General features: G+C 41.1%; 1 protein-coding gene across 17 annotated transcripts in view; it reads left to right on the top strand.

Annotated features, from left to right (window-relative positions):
• Positions 1-18,998, top strand: part of SCMH1 (Scm polycomb group protein homolog 1) — a 237,750-nt gene that overhangs the window by 189,583 nt on the left and 29,169 nt on the right. The gene's annotated exons all lie outside the window — the stretch shown is intronic.

Genomic DNA, 18,998 nt, shown 5'->3' with positions numbered 1-18,998 from the left:
TTACTTGTTATTAATTCAACATTAAACTTTCTTCCTACTGTATACATCTCTCTCTATGTCCAAGTACACTATATATTCTATCCATATCATACTCTAGAAGAAATCTCTCCTGGAGCCTTCTTAGTTTCTTTAGATTGTGTTCACCTCTCTTTTTTGGTAAGGGTCTCAGTTTGCTCTTTCCAGTGTCTTTGTCTTCTGTAAATCTTTTTTAGATGTAAATATTTAGTTTTGTATGAAATCTCTTTATTCTCTTTGAAGCTTCTCTTAATTCCCAGTATCCTAAAATTTCATCTTGGATGTATTTTCACCTGCCATACTGGACACTTTCATTTTATAAAATTCTAAAAAAAATTGGCTGGGCATGGTGGCTCACACCTGTAGTCCCAGAATTTTAGGAGGCCCAAGCAGACAGATTACTTGAGGCCAGGAGTTCAAGACCAGTCTGGTCAACATGGCAAAACCCCATCTCTACCAAAAATGCAAAAATTAGCTGGTCATGGTGGTACACACCTGTAGTCCCAGCTACTCAGGAGGCTGAGGCATGAGAATTGCTTGAACCCAGCTTTTGCCCTAGTCCCAGCAGTAACAGCTCAAGAGGTTGAGGTGGAGGTTGCAGTGAGCCAGTAGTACCATTGCACTCCAGCCTGGGTGATAGAGCAAGACTCTGTCTCAAAAAACAAAAATTCTTTAATCAACTATTTTCTTTCACTTCTTTTTCTCTATTCACTCTTGTCATACCTTTTATTCAGTTGTTGACTCTCTTGAACTGGTTCTGTAATATTCATATCTCTATTCTTATCCCTATCCTTTGCCTTTTGGTCAACTATCAAGTTTTCCTCAACTATATCTCCAAACTTTGTATTCAGTTTCTCATGTCTGCCATCTTGCTTTTTAAATTACAATTATTTAGTACTCCAGTGGCATTTTCCAAAGTGTGCTTGGTAGAAACACCAGACATGCAAAATACTCTACATAAAAGGATTTTACATAGATTTAGGAAATTTAGTTACATACATTTAGGAAATGCTTATACTCTTCCCCATGGTTGGAGATTTGGATTTTGTTATCAAGAGCTCTTTTTGTTGTTCTTTGAAATTTTTTAGTAGACTTTTATTTTTTAGAACAGTTTTAGAGTCACAGCAAAATTGAGCGGTAGATATAGAGATTTCCCACCACACGCTCTCCCCACCACACTCTCTCCTCCATCACCATCCTCCACCAGAGTGGTACCTGTCTTACAACTGATGAATTTACACTGACTCATTATTATCACCCATGTCCATAGTTTGCATTTGGGTTTATTCTTGGTGTTTTACGTTCTATGGGTTTTGACAAATGAATAAGGACATATATCCACTATCATGTATCATACAAAAGAGTTTCACTGCCCAAAAACCCTCTGGTCTCTGCCTATTCATCCTTCCTCCCCATTAACCCTTGATTAGTGTTTACTAATCAAGATTTGTCTTTTCCAGAGTGTCACATAGTTGAAATCATACAGTATGCCATCTTTTCAGGTTGACTTCTTTCACTTAGTATTATGCATTGAAATTTATTCCATGTCTTTTCATGGCTTGATAGCTTTTTTTTTTTTTTTTACCACTGAAAAATATTTCATTGTCCAGATGTTTCACAGTTTATTTATTTGCTCACCTACTCATGGGAATGTTGGTTACTTCAAAGTTTTTGTCTTTATGAATAAAGCAGCTATAAATATCTGTGTGCAGGTTTTTATGTGTACATAAGGTTTCAACTCCTTTGGATAAATACCAAGGAGCACAACTGCTGGATTGAATACTAAGAATATGGTTTTTTTGCAAGAAACCAAAGGGACTTCAAGATGGCTGACTAGGACTGGGCACGGTGGCTCACGCCTGTATTCCCAGCACTTTGGGAGGCTGAGGCAGGTGAATCACTTGAGCTCAGGAGTTTGAGACCAGCCTGAGCAACATGGTGAGACCCCCCCATCTCTAAAGTACAAGAAAAATCGCCAGGCGAGCGTGCTGGTATGTGCCTGTGGTCCCAGCTACTTGGGAGGCTGAGATGGAAGGATCGCTTCATTCCAGTGATGGGCAGGGTGGAGGTTGCAGTAAACCAAAAACACACCCCACTCCAGCCTAGGTGACAGAGCTAGTCTTTAAAGAAAAAAAAAAGATGGCTGACTAGAAGCATTTCATATACATATGTTCACCTCCTCCACTTAGAAGAACGAAAAGAGTGTAGAGACAATCATACTTCAGATACTTTATCCAAGATAGAACACTGGAATTCAACAGGAAAGTGACAGAAAACACTGAAAGAAAGGAAGGAGAAAGAAGAAGCAGACTGCCTGTCTAGGATTGGCTAGGAGACAGCAAGTGACTTCCCAAGGGCAAGTGAGACACTTCTAGCAGCCCACATCCCTACCTATGGAATCATGCATGCCTGGCAACCAGAGACCCCTTGACCTTCCCAACCCCTGAAACTAACATAGGGAGCTGCCAGAAGCCCAGGAGAGGGAACTGCTCTAGGGATTGAGCTTGTACTGCATTACACATCTTTCTGAGCCATAAGCAGCTACAGTGATGCACCATTTTCAATCCTAGCCATTGGCAGACTACATTCTGTCCTGGGGACTAACAGCACCAGGACTGAGGTGTTAGGAGAAATTGAGCTGTTACTGCTGGGACTAGGGCAAAAGGTGGAAATGGGCTCCCATAGGTAGGACTCACAAGTGAGGCATGGGCTACACCTGCCAGTTCTTCAATGCTAGTATCACCAGGACTGACATTGGGATGTGAACAGAGTGCAAGGTGCTGCTGAGGCTTATCTAAAATGTCATTGCCAAACCCAAAGTCATCTAGATTTTCTCCTGTGTTATATTCTAGGAGTTTTATAGTTTGCATTTTACATTTATGTCTATTACCCTTTTGAGGTTACTTTTTTCAAGAGTGTAGGTTCTGTGTCTAGGTTCACTCTTTTGCATGTGAATGTCCAGTTGTTCCAGAACCATTTGTTGAAAAGACTATCTTTATTTTTTATTGTATTTCCTTTACTTCCTTGTCAAAGATAAGCTGATTATATTTATGTGGGTTTATTTCTGGGCTCTCTATTCTGTTCCATTGATCTGTCTATTCTTTAGGCAGTACCACACTGTCTTAATTATGGTGCTTTACAATAAGTCTTGAAATCAGGTAGTATCAGCCCTCCTGACTTTGTTCTGGGTCTTTTGCCTGTTCATATAAAGTTTAGATTCAGTTTGGTTTGCTGTTGTTGTGGAGACAGCGGTGCACTCTGTTGCCAAGAGTGGAGTGCAGTGGTGCAATTACAGCTCACTGCAGCCTCAATCTTCCTGAGCTTAAGCTATCCTTCCACCTCAGCCTCTCAAATAGCTGGGACTATAGGCACATACCACTACACTTAGCTAGTTCTGTAGAGACAGGATCTCACTATGTTGCCCAGGTCTCAAACTCCTGGGCTCAAGCCGTCTTCCCACCTTGATCTCCCAAAGTGCTGGGATTACAGGCATGAGCCACCATAACCAGCTAATTCAATTTATTGCTATCTACAAAATAGCTTTCTGGGATTTTGATTAGGATTGCAGTGAATCTGTACATTGAGTTGGAAAGAACTGACATCTAACAATATTAAGTCTTCTTATCCATGAATGCAAAATACCTGTTTACTTAATTCTTTTTATGTTTCTTTCAAAAAACTTTTCTAGTTTTCCTCATATAAATGTTATATATATTTTGTTTAACTTAGACCTAGGTATTTTATTTTTTGGTGCTAACATAAATGGTATTTTTGGTGTTAACATAAATGGTATTGTTTTGTTTTTTGAAATAGGGTCTTGCTGTGTTGCCAAGGCTGAAGTGCAGTGGTGTGATCATAGCTCACCACAGCCTCAAACTCCTGGGCAGAAGAAATTCTCCCTCCTCAGCCTCCTGGGTAGCCAGAACTATAGACCTGCCACCATGCCTGGCTAATTTATTTATTTTTTATAGAGATAGTTTCTCGCTATGTTGCCCAGGCTGGTCTCGAATTCTTGGCCTCAAACAATCCTCCTGCTTCAGCCTCACAAACTACTGGGATTACAGGTGTGAGCCATTGTGCCTGACCTGTATTGTGTTTTTTTAATTTTAAATTTCACTTCTTCATTGCTGCTATATAGGAAAGTGATTGACTTTTTGTATATTAGTTTTGTATCCTGCATTCTTGTTATAATCACTTATTAATTCCAGAGGTTTTTTTTTTCTTTTGGTTGTTAATTCATATTCTTCAAATAGACAATCATGTCACTTGAGAACAAAGTGACGTCATCCTTCCCAATCTGCATTCTTTTTATCTTACTTTTTGTCTTAACTGCATTAGCTAAGCCTTCCAGTATGCTGTTGAAGAGGATTGGTGAGAGAAGGCATCCTTGTCTTGTTCCTGATTTTGGTTAGAAAGCATCTAGTTTCTCACCATTAAGTATGATGTTAGCTCTAGGGATTTTGTAGATGTTATTTATTAAGTTGAGAAAGTTTCCGTCTATTTCTGGTTTCCAAGAATTTTTATTATGAATGAGTGTTGGTTATTGTCAAATCCTTTTTCTGCATGTATCAATATGATTATCTGATTTTTCTTGCTTAGCCTGTTGATATGATAGATCATATTAATTGATTTTTGAATGTTGAGTCAGCCTTGCATACTTAGGATAAATTTCACTTGGTCATAGTGTATAATTCTTCTTTATATTGTTCTATTTGATTTGATAATATTTTGTTGAGGACAATGCCTCATAAAATAAGCTAGAAAACATTCCTTCTGCTTCTATTAAACACTTCTAAAATCGATTCTGAAGAATTGGTATAATTTCTTTCTTAAATGTTTGGTAGAATTCACCAATGAACCTATATAGGCCTGATATTTTCTTTTTTGGAAGGTTTGAGTTTTTTTAATTAATTCAGTTTCTTCAATAGATATAAACCTATTCAGATTGTCTATTCTTGTTTGAGTTTTGGCAGACTGTCTTTGAAGGAAATAGTTCATTTCATCTAGGTTATCAAATGTGTGGACATGGAGCTATTCATAGTATTCCTTTATTATCCGTGTAATGACAATAGGATCTGTAGTGATGTCCCCGTTATCATTTCTGGTTTAGTAATTTATGTCATCTCTCTGGTTGTTGGTTTTGTTTTGTTTTTAGTTAGCTTGGCTAGAGTCTTACTGATTTTATTTATTTTTCAACAAACCAGCTTTTGGTTTCATTAATTTTTTTTTTTTTTTTTTTTTTTTTTTGAGTTGGAGTCTCGCTCTGTCACCCAGGCTGGAGTGCAGTGGCACAGTCTTGGCTCACTGCAGCCTCTGCCTCCTGGGTTCAAGCAGTTCTCCTGCGTTCAAGCAATTCTCCTGCCTCAGCCTCCCGAGTAGCTGGGCCTACAGGCGCGCGCCACCGTGCCTGGCTAATTTTTTGTATTTTTAGTAGAGACGGGGTTTCACCATGTTAGCCAGGATGGTATCAATCTCCTGACTTCGTGATCCACCTGCCTCAGCCTCCCAAACTGCTGGGATAACAGGCGTGAGCCTCTGCACCCAGCCCGTTTCATTGATGTTTCTCTGTTGATTTCCTGTTTTCAATTTCATTGATTTCTGCTCTATAATCTTTATGATATTTTTATTTTCTGCTTACTTTGGATTTAATTTGCTCTTCTTTTTCTAGTTTCCTAAGTTGGAAGCTCAGATTGCTGCTTTTAGATCTTCTTTTCTAATATCTGCATTCAATACTATAAGTTACCCTTTAAACACTGCTTCTGCTCTATCCTACAGATTTTGATAAGTTATATTTTCATTTTCATTTCGTTCCAATTTTTTGTATTATTATTATTGAGACAGAGTCTCACTCTGTCGCCCAGCCTGGAGTGCAAAGGCAACGATCTCAGCTCACTGCAGCCTCCACCTCCTGTGTTCAAGCAATTCTTCTGCATCAGCCTCCCAAGTACCTGGGATTACAGGTGTGTGCCACCATGCCTGGCTAATTTTTTTGTATTTTTAGTAGAGACAGGGTTTCAACATGTTGGTCCTGCTGATTTTGAACTCCTGACCTCAAGTGATCCACCCACCTTGGCCTACCAAAGTGCTGGGATTACAGGTGTGAGCCACCACGCCTGGCCACTTCCAAATATTTTTTAAATTTCTCTTGTTATTTCTTTTTTGACCTATGTGTTATTTGGAAGTGCATTGTTTAATCTCTAACTATTTGGGGATTTTTTTTTCATGTATCATTCTGTTTTTGACTTCTAGTTTAATTCTGTTGTGTTCTGAAAGAAGTTATATGATGATTATTTTAAAATTGTTCAGACTGGGTAATCCCAGCACTTTGGGAGGCTGAGGCCAGTGGATCGCTTGAGCTCAGGAGTTCGAGATCAGCCTGGGCAAGATGGTGAAACCCTGTCTCTACCAAAAATACAAAAAATTAACCAGGTGTGGTTGCATGCACCTGTGGCCCTAGCTACTCAGGAGGCTGAGGTGTGAGGATTGGTTGAACCTGGGAGACAGAGGTTGCAGTCAGCCAGGATCGCACCACTATACTACAACTTGTGTGACAGAGTGAGACCCTGCCTCAAAAAATAATAATAAAAATGAGACAATTAAAAAAAATTTTTTTAATGTTCAAGTGTGTTTTATGGTCCAGAATGTGGTCTATCTTGCTGAATGTTCTATATGAGCTTGAAAAGAACAGGTATCCTGCTGCTGTTGGATGACGTAGTCAGTAGATACCAACTATATTTCAGTTGATTGATGGTGCTATTGAGTTCAATTATATCCTTACTGATTTTATGCCTGTTTGATGTGTCCATTTCTGAGAGAGGGGTGTTGAAGTCTCCAACTATAATAGTGGACTTATCTGTTTCTCCTTGCAGTTCTGTCTGTTTTTGCCTCACATATCTGACACTCTGTTGTCAGGTAATGCCCCTGTCTTTCCCTGATAATTTTCCTTGCTCTGAATTCTACACTGTCCAAAGTTAATATAGCTACTCCAGCTTTCTTCTGGTTAGTGTTAGCATGGTATATCTTTCTTTACCCATTTACTTTTAATCTTTATATGTCTTTATATTTAAAGTAGGTTTCTTGGATCTTGGGGGTTTTTTAAATTTTTTTAAATAATCATTTACATATATACCTTAGCAGAATTCAGACTCCGTTCATCCTCCTAATCTGGTGGTCTTCCATTAGCTTTACAAAGACAGTTTAGTTTTGGGGAAGGGCTATTGTCATTTAAACTGTAAACTAAATGTCTCCTGAAGTTAGTTTGTCCCAAGCCCAGGAATGATTAAGGGCAGTTTGGAGGTTAAAGATAATATGGGAGTTAATTAGATCAGATCTCTTTCACTGTCGTAATTTTGTCACTCTTACTATCTTTGCAAAGGTGGTTTCAGATGAATTAAGATTAAGAAAAATAGGCCAGGCACAGTGGCTAACACCTGTAATATTGTTACTTTGGGGGACGAGTTGAGAGGATCAGTCACTTGAGCACAGGAGTCACCACCCTAGGCAACAACATAACAAGACCTTGTCTCTACTAAAAATAAAAATTAAAAAATTAATCAAGCATTGTGGTGCATGCCTATAGTCCCAAGCTACTTGGGAGGCTGAGGCAGGAGGATCACTTGAGCCTGGGAGATTGAGATTGTAAGGAGTTATGATAGCACCGCTGCACTCTAGCCTAGGTAACAAAGTGAGACCCTGTCTCAAAAAACAAAAAAAAGAAAAAAAAGTTATAATTTTGTCTTTATTTATTTCTTCTCCGATGCTCTTCCTTTCTTTATATAGATCCAAGTTTCTGATCTATATCATTTTCCACCTTCCTGAAGAACTTTTTTTAACATTTCTTGCAACGCAGGTCTACTGCCAACATACTCCCTCAATTTTTCTTTGTCTTTTTTTTTCTCCCTCACATTTGAAGAACAGTTTTGCAGGGTACAGAACTTTAGGTCAGTGGGTTTTTTCCTCTCAACACATTAAATATTTCACTCTCTTCTTGCTTGCATGGTTTCTTAGAAGACATTGGATATAATTCTTGTCTTGGTGGTAGCTCAGGCCTGTAATCCCAGCACTTTGGGAGGCCGAGGTGGGCAGATCGCAGGGTCAGGAGTTCAAGACCAGTCTGACCAATATGGTGAAACCCTGCCTGTACTAAAAATACAAAAATTAGCCGGGTGTGGTGGCAGGCGCCTGTAGTCCCAGCTACTCAGGAGGCTGAGGCAGGAGAATCACTTGAACCTAGGAGACCAAGGTTGCAGTGAGCCGAGATTGTGCCACTGCACTCCAGCCTGGGTGATAGGGCAAGACTCCATCTCAAAAAAAAAAAAAAAAAGAAATTTTTGTCCTTGCCCCTCTATAGGTGAAGTATTTCTTTCCTCTGGCCTCTTTCAGTGTTTTTCTTTATCTTTGATTTTTTGTAGTTTGAAAATGATATGCCTAGGTGTAGGCTTCAGGATTTTTTGGCATTTTTACTGCCTGGTATTCTCTGAGCTTCCTGAATCTGAGATTTGGTATGTGGCATTAATTTGGGGAAAATTCTCAGTCATTATTGCTTCAATTTCTTTTACTATTATCATTACATATAGATTACATCTCTTATAGTTATCCCACAGTTCTTAAATATTTTGTTTTGTTTTTTTTCTTTTTTATCTTTGCTTTTAATTTTGGCAGTTTCCTTCCCTTGAGATATCCTTGTAAAGGAAAATTAGACATTCTCTGGACCCCAGAATTCCTTATGAAATGGGAGAGCTCCCTGACCTCCCTCACAGGACATGCAGCAGGGCTGTGGCTTGTCTTTTCAGTGTACTTAAAGCCCTTACAGGAGGGAGAACAGGTAGACGGGCAGGTGCAGGAGCCGGGGTGAGCAATTTTGGGGACTGGCCCCACAGTAGCATGTAGGGGTGGGTGCCTATAACTCCTGAAGCCCCAGTGGGTATGCCACAGTGCTCTTTTAGCTCTGCCATCCACAGATGGCTTAAGTGTTAACCAGTCCAGTGCCCTCTTGGTATCCAGGTTCTTGTCCAGCATCCAAGAAGAATCAGGTCACACACAGACTTGAATAATGGTGAATGTGGGGGTTTTATTAAGTGGTGGAGGTGGCTGTCAGTGGTTTGGATGGGGAGGTGGAAAGGGGATGGAGTGGGAAGATGATCTTCCTGGAGTTTGGCTGTCCAGCAGCCTATTTCCTCTCTGACAATCCCCAGCCAAACTCCTCTCAATGTTCAGATGCTCCTTCTCTTCTCTCTTTCTCTGCTGTGCCGTTCTGCCACTCTTCTGCACATCTGCTTGTCTGCTGGTGGAGCCTGGTGTTTTGGGGTTTATATGGGTACATGATAGCAGGGCATCACAGGCCAAAAGACAAAATTGGGGCATGAAAATAGGAATGCCTGTTCCCATTTAGTGCTTTGGGTTTCCAGGCTTGGGAACTGCCCTCTTCTACCCAATATTTCCCTGTCTTCTGTCTGTATCACTTATGGAACAGGAAAGGGTAAACCTGGGGGCTGAGCCATGCAACATATCTTCCAAATTAATAGCTGTTACTAGCATTATGCATTAGTCACATTCCTAAAGGAAAGGTAAAAGGCCTCAGGCATCCATGAAGGACTGCCTGCACAGATCATTCACAAGTAAACTCTTTGCTGGTCTCCCACAAGCAAGGACACACCACGTGCAACTTTAGGTCTACAATTTATGTCTAGCTCTTAAAACAAACTCCACGCTGATAATGTCAGTATCCTATCTCAGGTTCAGGACAAAGACAAAGAGGACCAGTCATTCCTCCACCAACCCAGAGATGTCTGCATAATTGATTCTTCCTTTCTTTACTCCCGTTTTGCTCTTCAGACATTCACCTTATCTTATGTAAAATATTCGTGTCCTTTGTAGGGACATGGATGAACCTGGAAACCATCATTCTCAGCAAACTGACAAAAGAGCAGAAAATCAAACACCGCATGTTCTCACTCATAGGCGGGTGTTGAACAATGAGAACACATGGACACAGGGAGGGGAGCACTACACAACTGGGGTCTGTTGGGGGGAAATAGGGGAGGGACAGCGGGGGGTGGGGAGTTGGGGAGAGATAGCATGGAGAGAAATGCCAGATATAGGTGATGGGGAGGAAGGCAGCAAATCACACTGCCATGTGTGTACCTATGCAACAGTCTTGCATGTTCTTCGCATGTACTCCAAAACCTAAAATGCAATAAAAAGTAAATAAATAAATAAAATGTAGATTTGTCAAGCACTAACTAAAATCTCACAAGAATGTAACCATTACCTTGCTGTCTACCTACCCTCCTTTAAGAAAATATATAAATACTAAAATCCTGAAAGCCTCTTTGGAACAGCCACAGATGTGTCTGTGGCTTGTATTTTCCCAGACACACCCCAAAGTTGGCATAATAAACCTTGATTGATTGAGACTATTGCTTCAGTCATTCATTCAGTTATGCTCAACGCAGCAATTATTTCCTTAGCCACATCTAATCTAATAATGGGCCAATGAAACACATTCTTCATTTTCTTTTCTTTTTTTTTTTTTTTTTTTTTTTTCTTTTTGAGACAGGGTCTTCCTCTTTCTCTCAGGCTGGAGTGCAGTATGCAATCACGGCTCACTGCAGCCTCAACTTCCCAGGCTCAGGTGATCCTCCCACCTCAGCCTCCTGAGCAGCTAGGACTACAAGCACACGCCACCACACCTGGCTAACTTTCTGTAATTTTAGTAGAGACGAGGTTTCGCCAGGCTGGTCTTGAACTACTGGGCTCAAGCAATCCACTGGCCTCGTCCTCCCAAAGTGCTAGAATTACAGGTATGAGCCACTGTACCAGCCAATTTTTTATTTCTGTTACAGTATTTTTGATCTCTAGTGTTTCTTTTTGAATTTTTCTTGGAATTTCCATCTCTCTGCTTACATTGCCCACCTGTTCTTACACACTGTGTACTTTATTCATTAGAACTCCCAGCATGTTAATAATAGTTGTTTAAATTCCCGGTCGGATAATTCCAGCATCCCTGCCATATCTAAGTGTGCTGCTTTTTCTTCAAACTGTGTTTTTTGTTCTCGATTATACCTTTTTTGTGTGATAACTGGACATGATGTACTGGGTAAAAAGAATCATGGTAGTACCAGGCACAGTGGCTCATGCCTGCAATCCCAGCACTTTGGGAAGCCAAAGCAGGCAGATCACTTGAGGTCAGGAGTTTGAAGTCAGCCTGGCCAATATGGCAAAACCTCATCACTACTAAAAATACAAAAAAAATTAGCCAGGCATGGTGGCGGAGGCTGAGGCAGGAGAATCACTTGAACCTGGGAGGCGGAGATTGCAGGGAGCCGAGATCATGCCTCTGTACTCCAGCCTGGGTGACAGAGTGGGAGTCTGTCTAAAAACAAACAAACAAAAATGCTGGGCATGGTGGCTCACGGTTGTAATCCCAGCACTTTGGGAGGCTGAGGCAGGCAGATCACAAGGTCAGAAGTTTGAGACCAGCCTGGCCAACACAGTGAAACTCCGTCTCTACTAAAAATACAAAAATTAGCTGAGTGTGGTAATGGGCGCCTGTAATTCCAGCCACTTGGGAGGCTGAGGCAGGAGAATCGCTTGAATCCGGGAGGCCAAGGTTGTAGTGAGCCAAGATTGGGCCGCTGTACTCCAGCTTGGGCAACAGAGCTAGACTCCTTCTGCAGGATGGGGGGACCATGGTAAATAGGTCTTCGGTAACATGGAAAATGTGAAGCATTCTACAGTCCTATGACTAAATCTCAGTATTTCAGTAAGCCTGTGCCCCTAGGCTATGAACTTAAGTGCTTCTGGTCCCCACCCCTACCCCTTTGGATTGGGCAGAATGGGTAGAATCGACTGGGATGCAGTATTTCCCTTCTCCCATATAAAAGGCTAGCGTTCTCTTCTTCCAGATCAGTTAGGCTCTGAAATATTCCTAATAGTTTAGGCTGTGGTAAAATAGTTTCTCCTGAGGGAGGACCTTGTTAAGAACAGAGTGCCCTAGTATATTTCAGAATGGTTCCTTTCCCCAGAAGCCTGAGGGTATCTTTCTCTTATATTTACTGTGAGAATCCGGTTGAGCTCCTGGAGGCAAAACTCACAAAAGTTTCCCCCTCCTCCCCAGTGACTGGGACTCCCTGGAGTTTTAGCCTCAAAACTTGTTTACCATTGAGCCTCTGACAAGTCATCAAGTACAGTTTAGGTTTTCCTACCCTAGCACTGGTTCCAGAGACTTCTGCTTATTCACCTGTCTGTCTCTTCAAATTTGAGGGTCAATAATTTGCCCTGAGACCTCACCTCTCTGACAGATCTAAGAATTGTTGACTTTTTAGCTTATTGAGCTTTTTACTGGTTGTTAGGATGGAGTGACAACTTCCAAACTCCTATGTGTCAGACCTGCCAGACCCTTCTCTGAATTTTTTTAATAGCCTCCAATTCTGATTTAATGGATCCAGTTTAAAAAAAAAATGATAGTATACATAGATATTCTTAAGACATCAAGATTGGGAAGGATTTTTAAAATAAGACAATAAGCACAAACTATAAAGGAAAAGATCAATATATTCTATACAGGTATTGATCGACTTACGACCTATGCAACTTACGACCATTCGAATTTACGACCACAATCACTAGCCACGACTGCTCCACGTCTGGCAGCGCAAACATTGCCCAGCTGGGCTTACGACAGTGCGGAACAGCTTCCAGCAGCACTACCATCTCCGCGTGTATATAGCCTACTCAACTTACGACAAAATCGTGTTACGACCGGTCTGTCGGAACCAATCGTGGTCGTAAGTCGAGCGCTAGCTGTATTAAAATGAATACAGCTCATCTCTGCTCCACCTGGAATCAGTTGGGGTAGCTCATTAGGGGCTTATGATAATTCCATTCACATAATGAGCAAAACTTGTGCTGCCTGTTGGCTCTCTCCAAAGAGTAGCTTGGGCTTTGCCATACCATGGTGGCTGGGTTCCTAGAGCAAGTTTCTCAAGAGTTAGGAAGTGGAAATTACCATTTTCTTAAGGCCTTAGCCTCAAACTTAGCATAGCATCATTGCCACCGTATTTATTCTATTGATCAATCAGTCACAGAGGCTAGATTCAAGGGGAGAGGAATAGACCCCACCTCTCAATAGGAAGAGGGTCAAATAATTATGGGCCATATTTTAAGACTACCTCTCTATTCTCTAGACATGGATTATTAACATTTTTCCAGAATTTATTCTTGCCCTCACAAGATTCCCCATCAGAAGTCCATCCTTTTACACCAGTAGGCTCAAGGTCTAGGATCTCATCATCTAAATCAGGGCCCCTTAGGTATGGTTTCTCAAGGATACTTCCTTAAGTGTGGTTCTTTTTTTTTTTTTGAGACAGAGTCTTGCTTTGTCACCCAGGCTAGAATGCAGTGGCATGATCTCGGCTCTCTGCAACATCTGCCTCCCAGGTTTAAGCAATTCTTCTGCCTCAGCCTTCCTAGTAGCTGGGATTACAGGCATCCTCCACTATGCCTGGCTAATTATTGTATTTTTAGTAGAGACAGGGTTTCACCATGTTGGTCAGACTGGTCTCAAACTCCTGACCTCAAGTGATCTGGCCTCCCAAAGTGCTAGGATTACAGGGATGAGCCACCGCACCCGGCCCAAGTGTGGTTCTTCTTGACCTGTTGACCTGTGAACTAAAGAAGTAAGTTGTGGCCAGGCGCGGTGGCTCATGCCTGTGATCCCAGCACTTTGGGAGGCCAAGGTGGGCGGAACACGAGGTCAAGAGATCGAGACTATCCTGGCCAACATAGTGAAACCCTGTCTACTAAAAATACAAAAATTAGCCGGGCATGGTGGCACGTGCCTGTGGTCCCAGCTCTTCGGGGAGGCTGAGGCAAAAGAATCGCTTGAACCCAGGAGGCGGAGGTTGCAGTGAGCCGAGACTGCACCACTGCACTCCAGCCTGGCAAGAGAGCAAGGCTCTGTCTCAAAAAAAAAAAAAAAAAAAAAAAGTAAGTTGTCTGCTCACTACCTACCTAACATACAGTGGTGTGACAGACAAAAGATAACCTTTGTAGATATTTTCTTTTCAAAAAGGAGGAAACTGAAGGCATGCAGCAGTCACTGGTCTATAGAAATTCTGAAATCCAACTGGGCCCATGTAACCAACTCCTTCATTAGGTCCAGTATTACTTCCTGGGAGTTGTTTTCCATGACTTGGTTTTATCCTCTAAATCATCCTTTCTTTTCCATAAGAAAACTGAGATTGCCTTTTTAGTTTTCTTCCTGCCTGTAAAAGGCTGGGCATCCAAAGGATTTTTTCCATTTTGTACCATAGTTCTTTCTTTTAGTCCAAGCTGTCAGTGCTCCTGCCAGAATGATTATCTTAGAAATTTGAAAGCTTTTCAGCTAGGCGCGGTAGCTCACACCCATAATACCAGCACTTTGGGAGGCCAAGGTAGGAGGATTCCTGTGCCCATGTGTTCGAGACCAGCCTGGGCAACATAATGAGAACCCGTCTCTACAAAAAGTAAAAATTAGTTGGGTGTGGTGATGCACACCCGTGGTACCAGCTACTCAGTAAGCTGAGGTGGGAGGACTGATTGAGCCCTGGAGGCCGAGGTGGCAGTGAGCTATGATCATGCATGCCACTGCACTCTAGCCTGGATGACAGAGCAAGACCCTGTCTCTAATTTTAAAAACAAAAGAAATTTGAGGGGTTTTCTTTGAACTATCAAAGTTTACTTCATTAGACAAAAGCCACAACTACAAGTCTTTTAATGATAAACCCTTCTCTACTTTGGGCTTCCTGTGCAGCTGCTGTAGGACAATATGCTTAAGATTGTTAGAAATCCTATTGTTTGAGGAAAAGAATCTGTGAGGCTTGCCCTTAAGATTCTTAGAGAACCTTTTAGGTCTGAGAGTCTGCACAGCATAGTCTTACATCTTTCTTATATCTTAGCAAAGAATTTTACTGTCCTTTTCTGCAGTCAAAATCCTTTCATAATTTATAGTTTTTTGCCTTATGGAGAGACTGAAAATGAGAAGCAGTTTTATTTGTAATTCTGCAAGTCCTGGGGGTATGTGGAGGGGTATGTGTACATGTTTTTAAGCTCATCTTTTGTCTTGCATTTTATCATAAGCAGCGAGAAGCCAGGTGATGCTTTTATTACTTCAGAAATCTCTTTAGCTATTTCCTTGAGTTCATCAGGTATATTTCTTATTTCCATGTTTCTGTAGGCCACAGTGTTATCAAACTTTCAACACTTTCCCATTCCTGGGTCTTCCAATAAGACTTTCCTCACTTTCCCTTAAACCTTCACTAACAATGTCGCTGAGAACCTTTAAGCTTCCATTAAAACTCTCCTCGAGGCTCCTTCAGTTTTCACTGACACTCTCTGTGGCCCTTTATGCTTCTTTCTGCTGCCCAGGTCCAGAGCCAATGCCATGTGTATCAGGCTTTTGTTACTGCAGCACCCTATTTCTGGTACCAGAATCAGTCCCAATAATCTTTTGCCATGTAACAAACCACCACAAAATTTCATGGTTGAAGACAACAATGTGGGCAGGCCTGGGTGGAGACAGCATGTCTCTGTTGCATGCAGCATCAGCTGGGACTAGGACTGGAGGACCCACTTTTACCACACAGCCGACCAGCTGGTTCTGGCTGTCGGTTTTTCTCCAACTGGACCTCCCTACACGGTGGCTTTGCTTCCTCACACATGGTAGTTGGGATCTCAAAGCGAATGTCCCAAGAAACAGGAAGTGGAAGTTGTCAGTTTCTTAGTCATTGGGCCCAGAAACTGGTTTGTTCCCACCATAATCTAAAGGCTTTAATAGTTTTGCCTTTTATATTTCATCATTTAATCCATGTAGAATTTTTTTAAATCATCACCAGACTAGTTATATAATTTCCTTTTTGTGTATTTTAATTGAGGTAAAGCTTCTACATTTAGTGAAATGTACAGATCCTAAATGTACAATTTAATGAGTTTTAAGCACCCATGTAACTACAACTCCAAGCAAGATGAAAGACATTTCCGCCACCCCCAAAGTTCCCTCATGCCTCCTTACAGTCAGTCTCCACTTCCACCTTTATTCTGATTTTTATCACCATAGATTAGATTTCCCTATTCTTGAACTTAATATAAATGAATCACACTATATGTACTCTTTTGTATCTGTTTTTTTTCACTCAGTGTTTTGAAAAGCACCCATGTTCTTGTGCCTATCAGTAGTTCTTTCTTTTTTACTGCCAAGTGATATTCCATTAAATGAATATACACTCATATATCACTTAATGATGGGGATATGATCAGAGAAATGCATCATTAGCCAATATCCTCATTGTGTGAACATCATAGTGCATCGATCCCCAAACTTTTTGGCCCCAGAGGCCGGTTTTGTGGAAGACAGGTTTTCCATGGACCAGGAGCAGAGGGGATGGTTTCAGGATGAACCTCTTCCATATCAGATCATCAGGATTAATCAGAGTGTCTTAAGGAGCACACAACCTAGATCTCTCGCATGCGCAATTTACAATAGGGTTCATGCTTCTATGAGAATTTAATGCCACTGCTGATCTGACAGGAGGCGGAGCCAGGGAGTAATGCTCACTCACTTGCTGCTCAACTCCTGCTGTGCAGCCCATTTCCTAACAGGCCGTGGACCCCAGTAGCCACCTTCGGCCTGGGGGTTGGGGACCCCTGTCATAGTGTACTTATTCAAATCTAGATGGTATAGTCTGTTGCTCCTAGGCTACAAACCTGCATCATCTGTTACTGGGCTATAGGCAGTTGCAGGACAGTGGTAAGTATTTGTGTATCTAAACATGTATAAAGATAAAAAGGATACAGTAAAAATATGGTGTAAAAGATTTTTAAAACAGTACACCTATACAGGGTACTACTTACCATGAATGGAGCTTGCAATACTGGTAGTTGCTCTGGGTGAGTGGTGAATGAGTGGTGAGTGGATGTGAAGGCCTAGGACATTACTGTACACTACTCTAGACTTTATAAACACTGTACACTTTGGCTACACTAAATTTTTTTTAATGTTCTTCAATAATAAATTAACCTTAGCTTACTGTAACTTTTTTACATTATAAACTTTTTAACTCTTTTAATAACAGCTTAAAACACAAACATATTGTATAGCTGTACAAAAATTTTTTTTTCTTTTTTTTTTTTTTTTTTATTTTGAGACAGAGTCTCGTTCTTGCGCCTAGGCTGGAATGCAGTGGTGCAATCTCGGCTCACTGCAACCTCTGCCTCCTGGGTTCAAGCGATTCTCCTGCCTCAGCCTCCCGAGTAGCTAAGACTACAGGCACGTGCCACCACATCCAGCTAATTTTTGTATTTTTAGTAGAGATGGGGTTTCACTATGTTGGCCAGGATGGTCTCGATCTCTTGACCTCATGATCTACTCACCTTGGCCACCCAAAGTGCTGGGATCACAGGCATGAGCCACCATGCCTGCCCATTTTCTTTTTGTCTTTATCCTATGAGCTTTTTTCTATTTAAAAAACTTTTAAATCTATTTTTTTTTTTTTTTTACTTTTTAAACTTTTTTGTTAAAACCCTAGACATACACACACATTAGCCTAGGCCTACACAAGTCAGGATCATCAATGTCACTGTTTTCTATCTCCATATCTTGTCCCACTGGAGGGTCTTCAGGGACAATAATGTGCATGGAGCTATCATCCTGTGATAACAATGCTTTCTCCTGGAATAACTCCTGAAGGACTTGTCTGAGGCTGTTTTACAGTTAACTTTTTTGATAAGTAGGAGTACACTCTACAGTAATAAGTATAGTAAATATACAAATCAGTAACATAGCTGTTTATTATGTTATCAAGTATTATGTACTTTACATAATCCTATATCCTATACTTTTTTATATGACTGGCAGTGCAGTAGGTTTGTTTACACCAGCTTCATCACAAACACATGAGTAATGCATTGTGCTTTATGACTTTACATTGGCTACAAGGTCACCAGGTGATAGGAATTTTTCAGCTCCTATGGGACCACTGTCATGTATACAGTCTGCCATTGACCACAGTGTCATTATGTGACATATGACTGTACCACAATTTGTATCTCTTCTCTTTTTGGTAGATAGTTGGATTGGTTCTAGTTTGGGGTTATTATGAATAAACTATTATGATCCTTCTTATAGCTGTCTTTTTATACATATTTGTTTTTGTTTATTTTTATTTACTTATTTATTTTTGAACTCTGGATAGTTTTTATTTTTATTACGCTTCTTACCTCTCTGGATTCCTGCATTTTTAGTTGTTTCAGTAAAAGAGTCACATTACCAGATGTGAAAATCCTATTTCTTAAAAGAAATCCTTCTTAATCCTTCTTTTATCAGATCTACCTCACACTCACCTCCAGGCTCAGCTGCCTTGGGACCCCTTGGCTCTTTTCACATTTTTTTTTTTTTAGACACAGGGTCTCACTCTTTCGTCTAGGCTAGAGTGCAGTGGGGCGATTACAGATCACTACAGCCTTGAACTCCTGAGCTCAAGCAATTCTCCCACCTCAGCCTCCCAAGTAGATGGGACCACAGGCACACGCCACCACATCTAGCAAATTTTTTGTAGCGATGTGGTTTCACTGTGTTGCCCAGGCTGGTCTCAAACTCCTGGCTTTAAGTGATCCTCCTGCCTCAGCCTCTCAAAGTGCTGTGATTACAGACGTGAGCCACTGCACCAACTTTTTTTTTTAATCCAATCTTCTTTTACTTTTTACTACATTCTTTGGACATGATGGTTGATGTAGAAGATAACAAACGGACTGTAAGGCACAAAACAGAAAGCAAGGCAAATGACCAGTGGTACAACTATTCTAAATCCAGTGACATGCATACACACACACACACGTATACACACACACATGTAGACACACACACACATACACACACACACGCCCTTGCTAATATTTGCCCCACAGCTCCTTACACATACACGGTAAGAGGTACAAAGAATATGTGA

The sequence above is a fragment of the Sapajus apella genome, unplaced genomic scaffold (assembly GCF_009761245.1).
Source record: "Sapajus apella isolate SASKATOON/1434 unplaced genomic scaffold, GSC_monkey_1.0 scaffold62, whole genome shotgun sequence".
Lineage (NCBI taxonomy): Eukaryota > Metazoa > Chordata > Mammalia > Primates > Cebidae > Sapajus > Sapajus apella.
Note: the sequence above shows the minus strand (reverse complement) of the source record. Positions and strands in the feature narration are given on the sequence as shown.